At 26.7% G+C, this 18,429-nt stretch overlaps 2 long non-coding RNA genes across 2 annotated transcripts in view; one reads left to right on the top strand and one right to left on the bottom strand.

Annotated features, from left to right (window-relative positions):
* Positions 1-18,429, bottom strand: part of LOC126355112 (uncharacterized) — a 165,988-nt gene that overhangs the window by 9,427 nt on the left and 138,132 nt on the right. The window lies entirely within an intron of this gene.
* LOC126355120 (uncharacterized) lies at positions 6,093-15,828 on the top strand. Its single transcript, XR_007565451.1, has 2 exons — positions 6,093-6,973; positions 15,059-15,828. It is a non-coding gene; the product is annotated as an uncharacterized LOC126355120 (long non-coding RNA).

The raw sequence follows: 18,429 nt of genomic DNA, 5'->3' as shown, positions 1-18,429 counted from the left end.
ACATTACTAATTGTTTCAATTAGTACTATAAATGATATTAATGCAGGCGGTGTACCTTGTGGTACAAGGTGTGTAAATATATGATTAGTATGGTTAATTCATCCAAATAATATAAATCTTAGCCATATAGGTAGGGCAATTGCAAATGTTAATGCTAAATGTCTTGTTCTAGTAAAAATATAAGGGAATAATCCTATGAAATTGTTAAATAATATTATAATAAAAATTGAGATGAAAATGAATGTTGTTCCATTAAATGATTTTGGACCAAGAAGTGTTTTAAATTCATTATGTAAGGTTAAATTTAGTTTATTTCAGATAATGTTAATTCGTGATGGTGTAAGTCAAAATAGTGATGGGATTAATAATAGTCCTAGAAATGTTCTAGTTCAATTTAATGATAAATTAAAGATGTTAGTTGATGGGTCAAATGTTGAGAATAGATTTGTTATCATTTTCAATTTAAGTTTTTTATTTCATTTGTTCCTTTTTCTGCTCTTTTAATAAGGTTAGGTTTAAATGAGAAGAAGTTTATTTGATTAAACAAGATTAATGTAGCTGAAAATATAATGAATAGTGAGAATCATATAAGAGGGGATATTTGAGGGATTTGGATATAATTTCCCCATCAGAAGTAGTCGTTAATTTACTATTATTTGGTTTAAGAGACCATTACTTACTTTCAGTCATCTGATGAATTTCAAGGTGTACTAATTTTTTTTAGTTACTTTAGATTGACACTCTAATGTTATTTATTTTAACTAACTCCTTAAATTATCTTAGATAATCACTTAATAAATAAATTTACTGAAGTTCTTTCAATTACAATTGGTATAAATCTGTGGTTTGCTCCACAGATTTCTGAGCATTGTCCAAAGAATAATCCAGGTCGATTTATTGTGAATGTTCCTTGATTTAACCGACCTGGCGTTGCATCAATTTTAACCCCTAATGCAGGAACTGCTCATGAGTGTAGAACATCTGATGCTCTTGTTAATACTCGTACTTCTGTATTTATTGGTAGGATTGTTCGGTTATCTACATCTAGTAGTCGGAATCCATCATTTTCTAGGTCTTGTTCTGGTGTTATATAAGTGTCAAATTCTACGTCTATGAAGTCTGAATATTCATATCTTCAATATCATTGTCGTCCAATGGTTTTAATTGTAATTATTGCATCTACTGAATCATCAAGTAAATATAATAGTCGTAATGATGGAAGGGCAATAAAAATTAATGTAATTGCTGGTAAAGCTGTTCAGATTGTTTCAATTAAATGTCCATGAAGTATATTACGGTTAGTATAGGCAATAAATAATATATAACTTAGGGCATAACCTACAATTACTGTAATTAATAATAATACGACCATAGTATGATCATGAAAGAATGATAATTGCTCCAATAATGGTGAAGCTCCATCTTGAAGAGATAAATTTGATCATGTTGCCATTAATAAATATTTTCTAATAAAAGGTCAAACCTTTATTTGTAGAGCTTAAATCTACTGCACTAATCTGCCATATTAGAATCTAGAGATTAATGGTAATTCTGAGTAACAATGTTCTGCAGGAGGGTTATTTTGTAGTCATTCTGTTGATCATCTTATGTTAGCTCTAAATATAATTGCTCGGTTTGTAATCATTCTTTCTCATATAATTACAATGAATATAATGATTCCTACAATAGAAATTGTAGACCCAATTCTTGATACTACGTTTCATGATGTATATGCGTCTGGGTAGTCAGAGTATCGTCGAGGTATTCCTGCTAATCCTAGGAAGTGTTGAGGAAAGAATGTTAAATTTACTCCAATGAATATAATTGTAAATTGGATTTTTAATCATGTATTATTTATAGTTAATCCTGTAAATAGTGGATATCATTGAATGACACCTCCTATAATTGCAAATACTGCTCCTATAGATAATACATAATATTAGATAAACAAAATAAACCAGAAGAACATAAACCATGACCAACCATTAGAGAAAGAGAACCTACACAACCTCATCAATTCATAGTCATCAATCCACCAATAACCATTCTTATATGAGCAACAGAAGAATATGCAATTAAAGACTTTAAATCAACCTGACGAAAACAAATAAATCTTACAATAACACCCCCAGATAAACCTAAAGACAATCAAAAATAATTAAACTTTAAACCCAAATAAGAAATAACCTTTATAACACGAAAAATACCATAACCACCTAACTTTAATAAAACACCAGCAAGAATTATTCTACCTGAAATAGGGGCCTCTACATGAGCCTTAGGAAGTCATAAATGAACCAAAAACATAGGTATCTTAACTAAAAAAGCCAAAATTATAAATACATAAAACATAAAATAATAAGAACCAAAATCAACCAAGAAAGGAAAATATAAAGTATTAGAAAAATCATAAACCTTAAATAAAACTAATAATAAAGGTAATCTAGCAACCAAAGTATAAAAAATTAAATAAACACCAGCCTGCAAACGCTCAGGTTGATAACCCCAACCCAAAATTAAAAGCAAAGTAGGAACTAATCTAGCCTCAAAAAAAATATAAAAAGAAAGAAGACTTAATCTAGCAAATGAACAATAAAGCATAATTATTAAAATCAAAACCATAAAAACAAAAAAATTAGAATGATATGAACTTAAATAAACTGAACCTCTAGCAGTGATTATTAAAGAACAAATCCAAAAACTAAGTAAAATTAAACTAAAAGAAAAATAATCAACACCAAAATAATATCTAATTATATTCAAATCAGCATATGAATAAACACAAATTATAAAAACAAAACCCGACAGAAACATTAAAGAATGAACCAACCATCAACAATTATTTAATAAACAAAGAGGGATCAAAAAAATAGTTATAAATAAATACTTTAACATAAAGATAAACCAAAAGAATTAAAAAAATCATTACCATGAGAACGAATTATTGAAACTAAAATAGAAAGGCCTAAAGCACCCTCACAAACAGAAAAAACTAAAAAAATAACAGGAAAAAAATAATCATAATCAAACTCAATAAGAAAAACAATAACTAACATAAATAAAGAAAGAACAATATATTCTAATCTCAAAAGAACCATTAATAAATGTTTACGTTTAGAAGAAAAAACATAAACACCAGCAAAATAAATCAATAAAGAAGTAAAAATAGAGAATATAAACATTAGTTTTAATAGTTTAAAAAAAACGCCGGTCTTGTAAACCGGAAATAAGTCCAGCCCCCACTTTTAAAACTTCAGAGGTGGAAAAGCTTCCATCATCGGTCCCCAAAACCGGTATTTTAAATAAACTAACCCCTGAAATGATCAAAATAATAATTATATCATTATCAAATGTAATAAATATTAATTTTATTAAATTAAGACACCCAATATCAATAATGCTTTTTATTATCCTTCAAACCTTCCTAATTGGATTAATAACAGGAACAATAATAGAAAGATATTGATTATCATAAATTTTATTTTTAACATTTCTTGGTGGTATACTAGTATTATTTATTTACATTACAAGAATTGCATCAAACGAAATATTTCAGCCTAAATCAATCACTATAATTATTACATTAATAATGTGAGTATTTATCGTATTAATATTAATTATTCTAGATATATCTATATTTATAGACTTTTTCAAAAACACCGAAACTAAAAATATTGATAATTCAATCAATTATCAAGAAATAACAATATCTTTAGAAAAATTATATAATAGACCAACATTCATTATTACAATAATAATAATAATTTATTTATTTTTAGCACTACTAGCAGTTGTTAAAATCACCAATATTAATCAGGGACCTATTCGTAAAATAAGATAATTACTAATGAATAAACCCTTACGATTAAGACATCCTTTAATTAAAATTATTAATAACTCTTTAATTGACTTACCTGCCCCAACAAATATTTCATTTTGATGAAATTTTGGATCCCTATTAGGGTTATGTTTGGTAATTCAAATCGTAACTGGACTATTTTTAGCTATACATTATACATCAAATATTGAAATAGCATTCAGTAGTGTAGTACACATCTGCCGAGACGTAAATAATGGTTGAATTATCCGAACCTTACACGCAAATGGAGCATCTATATTTTTTATTTGTATTTACTTACATGTAGGACGGGGAATTTACTATGGATCTTATATATATATACATACCTGAATAATTGGTACAGTGATTTTATTTTTAGTTATAGCAACTGCATTTATAGGATATGTCTTACCCTGAGGCCAAATATCTTTTTGAGGTACAACAGTAATTACTAATTTATTATCAGCAATCCCATACTTAGGAACAGATTTAGTCCAATGAGTATGAGGAGGATTCGCTGTTGATAATGCAACATTAAATCGATTCTTCACATTCCATTTTGTATTACCATTTATTATTGCTGCTATAGCAGCAATTCATTTATTTTTTCTTCACCAAACAGGATCTAATAATCCTCTTGGACTAAATGGAGATATTGAAAAAATTCCATTCCATCCATACTTTACCTTTAAGGATTCTATTACATTTGTAATAATAACATCATTATTAATTATACTATGTTTAATTAATCCTTACCAATTAGGAGATCCAGATAACTTTGTACCTGCCAACCCATTAGTAACACCAGTTCACATTCAACCAGAATGATATTTCCTATTTGCATATGCAATTCTACGATCTATCCCTAATAAGTTAGGAGGTGTTATTGCATTATTTTTATCAATTACAATCTTAATAATTTTACCATTTTATAATAAAACACCATTCCGAGGCATTCAATTTTACCCTATTAATCAAATTTTATTCTGAATTATTGTAGTTGTTGTATGCTTACTAACGTGAATTGGTAAACGACCTGTTGAAGAACCTTATATTATAACAGGTCAAATCTTAACAATTATTTACTTCACATATTTCTTAATTAATGTCCATGTCGCAAACGCATGAGATAAATTAATTAAGGAATAAAGTTAATTAGCTTAGGAAAAGCATATGTTTTGAAAACATAAAATTAGAAGTTTAACTCTTCTATTAACTTTTCTCAAAAAATGTCACTAAACAAATGAGATAAATAAAATCTTTAAACCAACAAAGAAAATAAAAAAATTCAAAGATAAAGGTAAAAAACTTTTTCAAGCTAAGTACATTAATTTATCATAACGGAACCGTGGTAATGTTCCACGAACCCAAATAAAACCAAAAGATATAATAGCAAGCTTAATAAAAAATATAAAAGAATAAAAATCACCGCCCAAAAAAATTAAAGCCAATAACATTCTTATGAAGACAATTCTAGTATATTCAGCTAAAAAAATTAAAGTAAAACCACCCGCACCATACTCAATATTAAATCCTGAAACTAACTCAGATTCCCCTTCAGCAAAATCAAAAGGAGTACGATTAGTTTCAGCTAAGCAAGAAGCAAAACAAGCTAAAGCTAAAGGAAAAGAAATAATAATAAATCAACAATAAAGCTGATAGTTTATAAAATCAAACATATTAAAACTACAAATTAAAATAATTAAAGACAATAAAATTAAAGCTAAACTAACTTCATAAGAAATTGTTTGAGCAACAGAACGAAGAGAACCTAATAATGAATAATTTGAATTAGAAGATCAACCAGCAATTATAACAGTATAAACACCTAATCTAGTACAACATAAAAAAAATAAAAATCCATAAGAAAAAGAACACATATAAGTTAAATAAGGAAAAATTACTCAAACGGCTAAAGAAATCATTAAATTAAAAACAGGGGAAAAATAATAAAGTAGGTAATTAGATATAATAGGAATTGGCTGCTCCTTATAAATTAACTTAATAGCATCTCTAAATGGCTGAGGAATTCCAACAAAACCTACCTTATTTGGACCCTTTCGAATCTGAATATAACCTAAAACCTTACGCTCTAATAAAGTTAAAAAGGCAACACTAATTAAAACACAAATAACCAATAAAAGAAAATTCAAAATAAATATAAATAAATCATAAAGTATCAATACTATTTGTAGAAAAAATCTACATAAATGAATTCTAAATTCAACACATTAATCTGTCAAAATAGTAAATAAATTAATATTAATCAATATAACAAAAAATATTTTAACCATATGGTCCTTTCGTACTAATATGGGTTAACAATCTTAGGATAGAAACCGACCTGGCTCACGCCGGTCTGAACTCAGATCATGTAAGAATTTAAAGGTCGAACAGACCTAATCATTGGGCTCCTGCACCCAAAATTTTTCTTAATCCAACATCGAGGTCGCAATCTGCTTTGTCGATATGAGCTCTCAAAAACAATTACGCTGTTATCCCTAAGGTAACTTAATCTTATGATCATAAATTATGGATCAAAATAACAAACATAAATAAATGATATAATAATGAAGAGTTTATCTATTCTTCATGTCACCCCAACAAAACATCATCATTAAATATAGAAAGACAAACAAAAAACTATATAAAAGTAAAATGTCAAGCTCTATAGGGTCTTCTCGTCCTAAAGAAGAATTTAAGCCTTTTGACTCAAAAGTTAAATTCAAAAATTTATTAAGAGACAGTTGATTTCTCGTCAAGCCATTCATTCCAGCCACTAATTAAGAGACTAATGATTATGCTACCTTTGCACGGTCAAAATACCGCGGCTCTTTAAAAATACGCTCAGTGAGCAGGCCAGACCTCAAAATATAAACAAGAGGACATGTTTTTGATAAACAGGCGGAAATCAATTTTGCCTAGTTCCTTATAATAAGTTCACAAGGTAAAAATTTCATACAAATAAATATACTAATTCTATCATTATTACAAAAATTTTAAAATTAAATTAATAATCTTAATAAAAAACCTAAAATATTTATAAAATCAAAATAAAAAATAATGAACTAAAACGTAATCTTAAAGATAGCTGGTTTAAAGCTTACTATTATATTTCTATAAAATAAATTATAGGTTATTAACTTCAAAGCTTATCCCTTAAAGAATAAATAAGTTAATATTTTTACTTAAAAAATTAAATAAAAACAAATAACTTTAAAAAATTAAATTTTTTCTTAAGAAACTAGATATCTTGGGAAACGATTAACATCTCATTTCTATAAATAATTTAATAATAATTATGATACATTAACTATAAATTATTTATAAATCACCCAAATCGAGACAAGTAAAATAAATACTAAAATTTTGATAAACTCTGATACAAAAGGTACAATAAATAAAATCTACTTAAAAAAATTTAAAATAATTTTTCATAAAACACTTACATTACCAATAAACTATAATTTAAAAAATCAATTCTATAAAATATACTAAGACAAAAATACAATAAAATTATTTATGTTAAATGATTAAATAAACAAAAAATAAATATAATAAAATAAATAATCAAGATATCCTGATTTGCACAGAAAAATTTTCAGTGTAAATGAAACACTTTACTAATAAGTTATATCTTGAAACTCTTCCTAGATACACTTTCCAGTACATCTACTATGTTACGACTTATCTCATCTAAATTGAAGCTACTTTAAAATAAAATAGAATAATCAATAATGAGAGCGACGGGCGATGTGTACACATCTCAGAGCCAATATCAGTTAAATTAAATAAATTAAATTACTATCAAATCCACCTTCATTAACAGTATTTCACTATCAAATCCGTTATAAACAAAAGTCTATTGTAACCCACCTCCTCTTAACTATAAGCTGCACCTTGACCTGAAATATTTTATAATTATAAATCTTGAGAATTATAACTCTAAAAAGATTCTCTGATAACGGAGATATACAAACAAATAAATTAAGTAGAGTAAATCGTGTATTATCAATCATGGGGTAGGTTCCTCTGAATGGAATGAGATACCGCCAAATTCTTTGGGTTTAAAGACCTTAACTAATAGTACCCTGGTAAATATAATTAACATTTAAAATAATAGGGTATCTAATCCTAGTTTATTATTTAAATTTCACAGATTCATAAAAAGGGCCACAAATAAATTTTAACATTTCACCTTACAAATTTATATTTCAACCCTAATAATATAAACAACTGTTTTAACCAATAATATTCACTAGTATCAATCGTATAACCGCTGCTGCTGGCACGAATTATGCCGATACTAAATCAATTGCTAAATCCAAAATCACTTGATAATTAAATCAAATTACTGCAAAATGAACATTTAGTCTAACAAAACTTACATATAATACAAAGAAAAAGTGAATAAACAAGCAAGAATAAAACTTTTAAAAATAAAAAATAAGAAAATTTTAAATCTATTAATTCAGGAAAAAATAAAAGATTCAAATATTTAAAGAAAAAAAAAGAAAAAAACCACAAACATTAACAAAAAAAAAAGAAACGCCCCTATGTATGACCACAACAACTTCTCTATTATATATAATTAAAGATTAATATGGAACATGTATAGCAATAAATGTATTATATTCTTTCTTATTTAATCTTTCTTTTCACTAATAAATAAAGAAAGATTAAATAATATAATAAATATATTTTATACAATTATGTAATTTAATATAATATGTTATTAATATGAATTCTTTTTTTTATATTAAGTTAACTTTCATATATATTAGTTAAATAATCTAATTATAGATAATTTACATAATTATATTATTATAATTAATATAATTATTTATATTAATTATAATATTTTATATTTAAATTAATAATTTTATTTATTATTTTAAGCTAAAAATATAAGTAGCTATAATCCTAGGTAAATAATTGCATTACAATAATCAATTGATAATGGTAAGATGAACTTATAATACTTTAATTTCAATTAAATGTAATATATTAATATAAATTATTTAATATATATATATATATATATATAAAAATAAAATGAGCAGGATAAATTAATCCTAATTAAACAAAATAATACATAAAAGAATTTCAAAAAAAACTTTCGATTTATATATTAAATAAATGAAGTGCCTGATTAAAGGGTTACCTTGATAGGGTAAATAAAGTAAATAAAATTACCTTCATTAAAATTACATAAGATAGAATTAAACTACCTCCTTTAGTATCAAAAACTAACGTGCATCATACACCTTAATGTAAAAAGGTAAGCTAAAGAAGCTAATGGGTTCATACCCCATTTATAGAGGTATCAATCCTCTCCTTATTAATGACCAACAACTCTACAAAACTTCTCTTCCTATCAACATTAATGATAGGAACGATCCTGTCCATTTCATCAAATTCCTGATTTGGGGTTTGAATAGGACTTGAGATCAACTTACTTTCATTTATTCTGCTCCTAACAAGAAATAAAAATATAATAATAAATGAATCATCAATTAAATATTTTATTGTCCAAGCAATAGCATCGACAATAATATTATTTTCAATTTTGCTGATTCAAATAAAATATCCCATGGGATGGGAAACAGAATTTATCCCATCAATAATAATTAGATCTAGACTATTATTAAAGATTGGAGCTGCACCTTTCCATTTCTGATTTCCAGAAGTTATAGGAGCATCAAGATGAAATAATTGTTTAACATTAATAACATGACAAAAAATCGCCCCAATAATGGTCTTATCTTATTGTATTCAATTAAGAACTTTTATTTGAACAATTATTATCTTAAGAATTATTATTGGGGCAATAGGAGGTTTAAATCAAACATCCTTACGACAACTTTTAGCATATTCATCAATCAGACATCTAGGTTGAATAATTAGATCAATAACAGTCAGAGAAAACATCTGAGAACTATACTTCATTATTTACTCACTATTAAGATTAATTATAGTTTTATTATTTAAGCAAATAAATTTATTTTTCATAAATCAAATTTATTCAGCCAGAAATATAAAAACCGAAATTAAATTCATAATATTCTTATCTTTATTATCTTTAGGTGGACTACCTCCATTCCTTGGATTCTTACCAAAATGAATTGTAATACAATCATTAATAGAAAACAATATAACAACTATTATAACTATTATAGTTGTATTAACTACAATTACACTCTACTACTATATACGTATTAGATTCTCAGCTCTAATTATATCATACACAGAAAATTCGTGATCTATAAAGATAAAGTCCCAAAAATCAAGAATCATTCTTCCTATAACAGTAATAATTTCAACAATAGGATTGATTTCAACATCAACCTTAATTTCATTATACTATGGACTTAAGTTAATCAAACTAATAACCTTCAAAGTTATAATTAAAAGAATAATCTTTCAGGCCTTAGTAAAATTTTACACCTCTAGAATTGCAGTCTAGAATCATAATTGAATATAAGACCTAAATATGATAAGAGAGAAAACATCTCATAAGTAGATTTACAGTCTACCACCTAAAATTCAGCCATCTTACCGCAAAAATGATTATTCTCAACAAACCATAAGGACATTGGTACTTTATACTTCATATTTGGAGCATGAGCAGGAATAGTAGGAACATCAATAAGAATACTTATTCGTGCTGAACTTGGCCAACCCGGATCTCTAATTGGGGATGACCAGATTTATAATGTTATTATTACAGCTCACGCATTCGTAATAATTTTCTTTATAGTAATACCTATTATAATTGGTGGATTTGGTAATTGACTTGTTCCACTAATAATTGGTGCACCAGATATAGCATTTCCACGAATAAATAATATAAGTTTTTGATTACTACCACCTTCACTAACCCTTCTTCTTACATCTTCTATAGTAGATAATGGTGCTGGTACAGGATGAACAGTTTACCCTCCTCTAGCAGGAGCTATTGCACACGGGGGTGCATCTGTAGATCTAGCTATTTTTTCACTGCACTTAGCAGGTGTATCATCTATTCTTGGTGCTGTGAATTTCATTACAACAGCAATTAATATACGATCAGAAAGTATAACTTTAGATCAAACACCTTTATTTGTATGATCTGTAGCTATTACAGCATTACTTCTCCTTCTTTCACTTCCAGTTTTAGCAGGAGCTATTACTATATTATTAACAGATCGAAATTTAAATACATCATTCTTTGACCCTGCAGGAGGGGGTGACCCAATTCTATATCAACATCTATTTTGATTCTTTGGACACCCAGAAGTTTATATTTTAATTCTACCGGGGTTCGGAATTATTTCACATATTGTATGTCAAGAAAGAGGAAAAATTGAATCATTTGGAACATTAGGTATAATTTATGCTATACTATCAATTGGACTAATAGGATTTATTGTATGAGCACATCATATATTTACAGTAGGAATGGATGTTGACACACGAGCATATTTTACATCAGCAACAATAATTATTGCTGTACCTACAGGAATTAAGGTATTTAGATGATTAGCTACATTATATGGAACTAAATTCAAGTTCAATCCACCATTATTATGAGCTCTAGGATTTATTTTCCTATTTACAATTGGTGGATTAACAGGATTAGTATTAGCAAATTCATCACTTGATATTGTATTACATGATACATATTATGTAGTAGCCCACTTTCATTATGTATTATCTATAGGAGCAGTATTTGCAATTATAGGAGGTGTCATTCAATGATATCCACTATTTACAGGATTAACTATAAATAATACATGATTAAAAATCCAATTTACAATTATATTCATTGGAGTAAATTTAACATTCTTTCCTCAACACTTCCTAGGATTAGCAGGAATACCTCGACGATACTCTGACTACCCAGACGCATATACATCATGAAACGTAGTATCAAGAATTGGGTCTACAATTTCTATTGTAGGAATCATTATATTCATTGTAATTATATGAGAAAGAATGATTACAAACCGAGCAATTATATTTAGAGCTAACATAAGAAGATCAACAGAATGACTACAAAATGACCCTCCTGCAGAACATAGTTACTCAGAATTACCATTAATCTCTAGATTCTAATATGGCAGATTAGTGCAGTAGATTTAAGCTCTACAAATAAAGGTTTGACCTTTTATTAGAAAATATTTATTAATGGCAACATGATCAAATTTATCTCTTCAAGATGGAGCTTCACCATTAATGGAGCAATTATCATTCTTTCATGATCATACTATGGTCGTATTATTATTAATTACAGTAATTGTAGGTTATGCCCTAAGTTATATATTATTTATTGCCTATACTAACCGTAATATACTTCATGGACATTTAATTGAAACAATCTGAACAGCTTTACCAGCAATTACATTAATTTTTATTGCCCTTCCATCATTACGACTATTATATTTACTTGATGATTCAGTAGATGCAATAATTACAATTAAAACCATTGGCCGACAATGATATTGAAGATATGAATATTCAGACTTCATAGACGTAGAATTTGACACTTATATAACACCAGAACAAGACCTAGAAAATGATGGATTCCGACTACTAGATGTAGATAACCGAAAAATCCTACCAATAAATACAGAAGTACGAGTATTAACAAGAGCATCAGATGTTCTACACTCATGAGCAGTTCCTGCATTAGGGGTTAAAATTGATGCAACGCCAGGTCGGTTAAATCAAGGAACATTCACAATAAATCGACCTGGATTATTCTTTGGACAATGCTCAGAAATCTGTGGAGCAAACCACAGATTTATACCAATTGTAATTGAAAGAACTTCAGTAAATTTATTTATTAAGTGATTATCTAAGATAATTTAAGGAGTTAGTTAAAATAAATAACATTAGAGTGTCAATCTAAAGTAACTAAAAAAAATTAGTACACCTTGAAATTCATCAGATGACTGAAAGTAAGTAATGGTCTCTTAAACCAAATAATAGTAAATTAACGACTACTTCTGATGGGGAAATTATATCCAAATCCCTCAAATATCCCCTCTTATATGATTCTCACTATTCATTATATTTTCAGCTACATTAATCTTGTTTAATCAAATAAACTTCTTCTCATTTAAACCTAACCTTATTAAAAGAGCAGAAAAAGGAACAATTGAAATAAAAAACTTAAATTGAAAATGATAACAAATCTATTCTCAACATTTGACCCATCAACTAACATCTTTAATTTATCATTAAATTGAACTAGAACATTTCTAGGACTATTATTAATCCCATCACTATTTTGACTTACACCATCACGAATTAACATTATCTGAAATAAACTAAATTTAACCTTACATAATGAATTTAAAACACTTCTTGGACCAAAATCATTTAATGGAACAACATTCATTTTCATCTCAATTTTTATTATAATATTATTTAACAATTTCATAGGATTATTCCCTTATATTTTTACTAGAACAAGACATTTAGCATTAACATTTGCAATTGCCCTACCTATATGGCTAAGATTTATATTATTTGGATGAATTAACCATACTAATCATATATTTATTATATTATTTAATCTTTCTTTATTTATTAGTGAAAAGAAAGATTAAATAAGAAAGAATATAATACATTTATTGCTATACATGTTCCATATTAATCTTTAATTATATATAATAGAGAAGTTGTTGTGGTCATACATAGGGGCGTTTCTTTTTTTTTTGTTAATGTTTGTGGTTTTTTTCTTTTTTTTTCTTTAAATATTTGAATCTTTTATTTTTTCCTGATTTAATAGATTTAAAATTTTCTTATTTTTTATTTTTAAAAGTGTTATTCTTGCTTGTTTATTCACTTTTTCTTTGTATTATATGTAAGTTTTGTTAGACTAAATGTTCTTTTTGCAGTAATTTGATTTAATTATCAAGTGATTTTGGATTTAGCAATTTAGTATCGGCATAATTCGTGCCAGCAGCCGCGGTTATACGATTGATACAAGTGAATATTATTGGTTAAAACAGTTGTTTATATTATTAGGGTTGAAATATAAATTTGTAAGGTGAAATGTTAAAATTTATTTGTGGCCCTTTTTATGAATCTGTGAAATTTAAATAATAAACTAGGATTAGATACCCTATTATTTTAAATGTTAATTATATTTACCAGGGTACTATTAGTTAAGGTCTTTAAACCCAAAGAATTTGGCAGTATCTCATTCCATTCAGAGGAACCTACCCCATGATTGATAATACACGATTTACTCTACTTAATTTATTTGTTTGTATATCTCCGTTATCAGAGAATCTTTTTAGAGTTATAATTCTCAAGATTTATAATTATAAAATATTTCAGGTCAAGGTGCAGCTTATAGTTAAGAGGAGGTGGGTTACAATAGACTTTTGTTTATAACGGATTTGATAGTGAAATACTGTTAATGAAGGTGGATTTGATAGTAATTTAATTTATTTAATTTAACTGATATTGGCTCTGAGATGTGTACACATCGCCCGTCGCTCTCATTATTGATTATTCTATTTTATTTTAAAGTAGCTTCAATTTAGATGAGATAAGTCGTAACATAGTAGATGTACTGGAAAGTGTATCTAGGAAGAGTTTCAAGATATAACTTATTAGTAAAGTATTTCATTTACACTGAAAATTTTTCTGTGCAAATCAGGATATCTTGATTATTTATTTTATTATATTTATTTTTTGTTTATTTAATTAATTAATATAAATAATTTTATTGTATTTTTGTCTTAGTATATTTTATAGAATTGATTTTTTAAATTATAGTTTATTGGTAATGTAAGTGTTTTATGAAATATTATTTTAAATTTTTTTAAGTAGATTTTATTTATTGTACCTTTTGTATCAGGGTTTATCAAAATTTTAGTATTTATTTTACTTGTCTCGATTTGGGTTGATTTATAAATAATTTATAGTTAATGTATCATAATTATTATTAAATTATTTATAGAAATGAGATGTTAATCGTTTCCCAAGATATCTAGTTTCTTAAGAAAAAATTTAATTTTTTCAAGTTATTTGTTTTTATTTAATTTTTTAAGTAAAAATATTAACTTATTTATTCTTTAAGGGATAAGCTTTGAAGTTAATAACCTATAATTTATTTTATAGAAATATAATAGTAAGCTTTAAACCAGCTATCTTTAAGATTACGTTTTAGTTCATTATTTTTTATTTTGATTTTATAAATATTTTAGGTTTTTTATTAAGATTATTAATTTAATTTTAAAATTTTTGTAATAATGATAGAATTAGTATATTTATTTGTATGAAATTTTTACCTTGTGAACTTATTATAAGGAACTAGGCAAAATTGATTTCCGCCTGTTTATCAAAAACATGTCCTCTTGTTTATATTTTGAGGTCTGGCCTGCTCACTGAGCGTATTTTTAAAGAGCCGCGGTATTTTGACCGTGCAAAGGTAGCATAATCATTAGTCTCTTAATTAGTGGCTGGAATGAATGGCTTGACGAGAAATCAACTGTCTCTTAATAAATTTTTGAATTTAACTTTTGAGTCAAAAGGCTTAAATTCTTCTTTAGGACGAGAAGACCCTATAGAGCTTGACATTTTACTTTTATATAGTTTTTTGTTTGTCTTTCTATATTTAATGATGATGTTTTGTTGGGGTGACATGAAGAATAGATAAACTCTTCATTATTATATCATTTATTTATGTTTGTTATTTTGATCCATAATTTATGATCATAAGATTAAGTTACCTTAGGGATAAGAGCGTAATTGTTTTTGAGAGCTCATATCGACAAAGCAGATTGCGACCTCGATGTTGGATTAAGAAAAATTTTGGGTGCAGGAGCCCAATGATTAGGTCTGTTCGACCTTTAAATTCTTACATGATCTGAGTTCAGACCGGCGTGAGCCAGGTCGGTTTCTATCCTAAGAGTGTTAATCCATATTAGTACGAAAGGACCATATGGTTAAAATATTTTTTGTTATATTGATTAATATTAATTTATTTACTATTTTGACAGATTAATGTGTTGAATTTAGAATTCATTTATGTAGATTTTTTCTACAAATAGTATTGATACTTTATGATTTATTTATATTTATTTTGAATTTTCTTTTATTGGTTATTTGTGTTTTAATTAGTGTTGCCTTTTTAACTTTATTAGAGCGTAAGGTTTTAGGTTATATTCAGATTCGAAAGGGTCCAAATAAGGTAGGTTTTGTTGGAATTCCTCAGCCATTTAGAGATGCTATTAAGTTAATTTGTAAGGAGCAGCCAATTCTTATTATATCTAATTACCTACTTTATTATTTTTCCCCTGTTTTTAATTTAATGATTTCTTTAGCCGTTTGAGTAATTTTTCCTTATTTAACTTATATGTGTTCTTTTTCTTATGGATTTTTATTTTTTTTATGTTGTACTAGATTAGGTGTTTATACTGTTATAATTGCTGGTTGATCTTCTAATTCAAATTATTCATTATTAGGTTCTCTTCGTTCTGTTGCTCAAACAATTTCTTATGAAGTTAGTTTAGCTTTAATTTTATTGTCTTTAATTATTTTAATTGGTAGTTTTAATATGTTTGATTTTATAAACTATCAGCTTTATTGTTGATTTATTATTATTTCTTTTCCTTTAGCTTTAGCTTGTTTTGCTTCTTGCTTAGCTGAAACTAATCGTACTCCTTTTCATTTTGCTGAAGGGGAATCTGAGTTAGTTTCAGGATTTAATATTGAGTATGGTGCAGGTGGTTTTACTTTAATTTTTTTAGCTGAATATACTAGAATTGTCTTCATAAGAATGTTATTGGCTTTAATTTTTTTGGGCGGTGATTTTTATTCTTTTATATTTTTTATTAAGCTTGCTATTATATCTTTTGGTTTTATTTGGGTTCGTGGAACATTACCACGGTTCCGTTATGATAAATTAATGTACTTAGCTTGAAAAAGTTTTTTACCTTTATCTTTGAATTTTTTTATTTTCTTTGTTGGTTTAAAGATTTTATTTATCTCATTTGTTTAGTGAAATTTTTTGAGAAAAGTTAATAGAAGAGTTAAACTTCTTATTTTATGTTTTCAAAACATATGCTTTTCCTAAGCTAATTAACTTTATTCCTTAATTAATTTATCTTATGCGTTTGCGGCATGGACATTAATTAAGAAATATGTGAAGTAAATAATTGTTAAGATTTGACCTGTTATAATATAAGGTTCTTCAACAGGTCGTTTACCAATTCACGTTAGTAAGCATACAACAACTACTATAATTCAGAATAAAATTTGATTAATAGGGTAAAATTGAATGCCTCGGAATGGTGTTTTATTATAAAATGGTAAAATTATTAAGATTCTAATTGATAAAAATAATGCAATAACACCTCCTAACTTATTAGGGATAGATCGTAGAATTGCATATGCAAATAGGAAATATCATTCTGGTTGAATGTGAACTGGTGTTACTAATGGGTTGGCAGGTACAAAGTTATCTGGATCTCCTAATAGGTAAGGATTAATTAATCATAGTATAATTAATAATGATGTTATTATTACAAATGTAATAGAATCCTTAAAGGTAAAGTATGGATGGAATGGAATTTTTTCAATATCTCCATTTAGTCCAAGAGGATTATTAGATCCTGTTTGGTGAAGAAAAAATAAATGAATTGCTGCTATAGCAGCAATAATAAATGGTAATACAAAATGGAATGTGAAGAATCGATTTAATGTTGCATTATCAACAGCGAATCCTCCTCATACTCATTGGACTAAATCTGTTCCTAAGTATGGGATTGCTGATAATAAATTAGTAATTACTGTTGCACCTCAAAAAGATATTTGGCCTCAGAGTAAGACATATCCTATAAATGCAGTTGCTATAACTAAAAATAAAATCACTGTACCAATTATTCAGGTATGTATATATATATAAGATCCATAGTAAATTCCCCGTCCTACATGTAAGTAAATACAAATAAAAAATATAGATGCTCCATTTGCGTGTAAGGTTCGGATAATTCAACCATTATTTACGTCTCGGCAGATGTGTACTACACTACTGAATGCTATTTCAATATTTGATGTATAATGTATAGCTAAAAATAGTCCAGTTACGATTTGAATTACCAAACATAACCCTAATAGGGATCCAAAATTTCATCAAAATGAAATATTTGTTGGGGCAGGTAAGTCAATTAAAGAGTTATTAATAATTTTAATTAAAGGATGTCTTAATCGTAAGGGTTTATTCATTAGTAATTATCTTATTTTACGAATAGGTCCCTGATTAATTTTGGTGATTTTAACAACTGCTAGTAGTGCTAAAAATAAATAAATTATTATTATTATTGTAATAATGAATGTTGGTCTATTATATAATTTTTCTAAAGATATTGTTATTTCTTGATAATTGATTGAATTATCAATATTTATAGTTTCGGTGTTTTTGAAAAAGTCTATAAATATAGATATATCTAGAATAATTAATATTAATATGATAAATACTCACATTATTAATGTAATAATTATAGTGATTGATTTAGGCTGAAATATTTTGTTTGATGCAATTCTTGTAATGTAAATAAATAATACTAGTATACCACCAAGAAATGTTA

This window comes from Schistocerca gregaria, chromosome 3 (genome assembly GCF_023897955.1).
Source record: "Schistocerca gregaria isolate iqSchGreg1 chromosome 3, iqSchGreg1.2, whole genome shotgun sequence".
Lineage (NCBI taxonomy): Eukaryota > Metazoa > Arthropoda > Insecta > Orthoptera > Acrididae > Schistocerca > Schistocerca gregaria.
Note: the sequence above shows the minus strand (reverse complement) of the source record. Positions and strands in the feature narration are given on the sequence as shown.